The sequence below is a fragment of the Berghia stephanieae genome, chromosome 15 (genome assembly GCF_034508935.2).
Source record: "Berghia stephanieae isolate SIO BIC M18660-M18661 chromosome 15, UCSD_Bste_1.3, whole genome shotgun sequence".
NCBI lineage: Eukaryota > Metazoa > Mollusca > Gastropoda > Nudibranchia > Aeolidiidae > Berghia > Berghia stephanieae.
In genome coordinates this window covers 21,744,887-21,747,386 of record NC_088374.1, presented here as the reverse complement: position 1 = coordinate 21,747,386, position 2,500 = coordinate 21,744,887, and the positions used below count along the sequence as shown (strand labels likewise).

General features: G+C 36.9%; 1 protein-coding gene across 1 annotated transcript in view; it reads left to right on the top strand.

The window, feature by feature from the left end:
* Positions 1-2,500, top strand: part of LOC144960414 (uncharacterized) — a 240,165-nt gene that overhangs the window by 167,474 nt on the left and 70,191 nt on the right.

Here is a 2,500-nt window from a genome sequence, read left to right as displayed (position 1 = left end):
CCACGTTTATGAGTACTTCTCACTAAACTGTATAGATAGAATGCGCTTGGCCAAGGAGTTCACAACATTGCCATCCGGAAGTATAACGGACCAACACACAAACTCTGTGTAACCATGAACTTTTATAGTCTGGTTAATACAGTTTAGTGAGAACAACTCACAAACGCGGATGGCAAAAACAATAACAAAGGCCTGAGTGACGTCATCTGCATACTATCTATTAACCAGACTATAAACGTTCAAGGTTAAACACAGTTTTATGTGTTAGTCCGTCATACTTCCGAATGGCAATGTTATGAGTTTCTAAGCCAAGCGCATACTATCTATAAATGTTCATGGTCACCTATTGATTTGTGCTTGAGTCCTATACATTTTTTTAAAAAGCTCAATGAAGTTCCGAAAACGAAGTCACAATTTTGTAATTCTACTGTCTGGCCTGTGATTAGGTAGATAGCTGTATCTGTTAGATCTGAGGGGAAATACTTTGCAATAGACTAGCGTTCTATCCAAAAAGCAGCAAGCAATGGACACGATCTATAACTTTCCATGTGCTCGAGGTAATTGGTCACATTGCAAAATGTGCTCAAAGTGACCTACATAGTGAAAAGTGTTCACAGCTTTTGAAATATCTAACATCACGATTGGTCATTGTGTTCAGCTTGACACACATAAACAAAGCAGCGTGTTTACATTTGTTGAAATATCCAATCGTTGGACAGCAAAAAATCATGTGATTGATGACACGGTTGGAAGAAAACATGAATATAGATCGCTCCCATTGCTATAGTCCATTTCACGCTATAGAAACCAGGAAAAACTCCAGCTCCATGTGCTTAATGGCTCTGAAGTACAACTCACTCACTTGTACTTACTTTACAAACAATAAATAGGAATCGCAGTTGCCCAGTTCTTCTTATTTCTCATTCTCGTAGAAAAAAAAGGAGCGTTTCGGATTAAACATTGAACAGTGTTCATCAAATTATTCTGATCGGAAGAAAAATATCATTCACTGTGATCAATCTTAATTCTGTTTTCAAGGGAGGCGACTTGCTGTGTTTGTGTATATTCTTTATGTGTAATTTTATATGAAGACTTTTAATAACTCAGCCCGACCCCCCTTATATCTAATGTACGTTTCGGGTTAAGACGTTTAGTCAGGAATCGTTATTGTTATTATTTCTGTAATCGATTCACACACGATGATAAGATATTCGATACAGCAAGCCATGACCTTGGTGACGTCACGAATTGCCAGTGAAAAACGACATTCCCAATGGGTTATTCTCAATTATTCGCTTTTTAAGGTAAGTTTTACCTCATTTGTTACCCACCGTCTCAAAACGGTGTTATGTCGGGATGAATCAACCCTTGGAATGTGAATTTAGGGTTGGATAAGAATAGAAGTAAAGAAGAAGAAGAAGAAGAAGAAAAAGAAGAAGAAGAAGAAGAAGAAGAAGAAGAAGAAGAAGAAGAAGAAGAAGAAGAAGAAGAAGAAGAAGAAGAAGAAGAAGAAGAAGAAGAAGAAGAAGAAGAAGAAGAAGAAGAAGAAGAAGAAAAACAAGAACAAGAAGAACAAGAAGAAGAACAAGAAGAAGAAGAAGAAGAAGAAGAAGAAGAAGAAGAAGAAGAAGAAGAAGAAGAAGAAGAAGATATATGTTGTTATTTTTTTTTTTTGGTAGTTAAGCTGTCTGTCGAGGGAGACACCTTGGTATTTTGGATTTCTGTCCGCTGGCAGGATATTTCCATGAACTAAAATGTTAGAGTAGAAAACCGTTGGGGCTGCCTGATGCCGGTGATCGTGAAAATACTAACAAAAGAGTGAAAATGGAGAGGCTTCGTATGGGTACAAGATGCAACATATATGACCCACCGTCTCTAAGCGGTATTATGTCGGGATGTATTGGGTGCAAAAAATTGAATTTATCGACAAAAACATGAAACTTGGGGTTTGTTTCGATTTGTTATGTTAGAGAATGAAGACAATTTCTTACAATGCAAAAACTCAAAAATTGGTATTAACTATCAATTTAATTCTAAAGTCACTTTTCGGGGTCCATTCCATCCCGACATAATACCGTTTCCTGACGAAGGGTCACATATAGCAATACAATTAAAACAAAAATAAAAACTATACATATGTAAAGCAAAACCCATACGAAGCCTCTCCATTTTCACTCTTTCGTTAGTAACTAAAATGTTAAGGGTTTTGGTGGCCTGTTTGTTGTTCAGATGAAATGTAGGAGAATGAGGTGAGGTAAGGTGATCAACTTAACCCTCTCCTTACCAACCATAGGAAAATTGTCACATTCGTAACGATATAACCAACATTGTTCTTATTCAAATTTATCTCCTGTACGTCATAAAATTGAAAGAAATCGAACAGTGCGTTGTAGAGCATGTTTTGTAAAAGAAATTATGTATGGCAAGAACTTAGATAGAAACTGCTATAGGGAATGAGATTAGCGGAAGAGTAGCGTCCCTTGATTGGAGGTCACCTTAC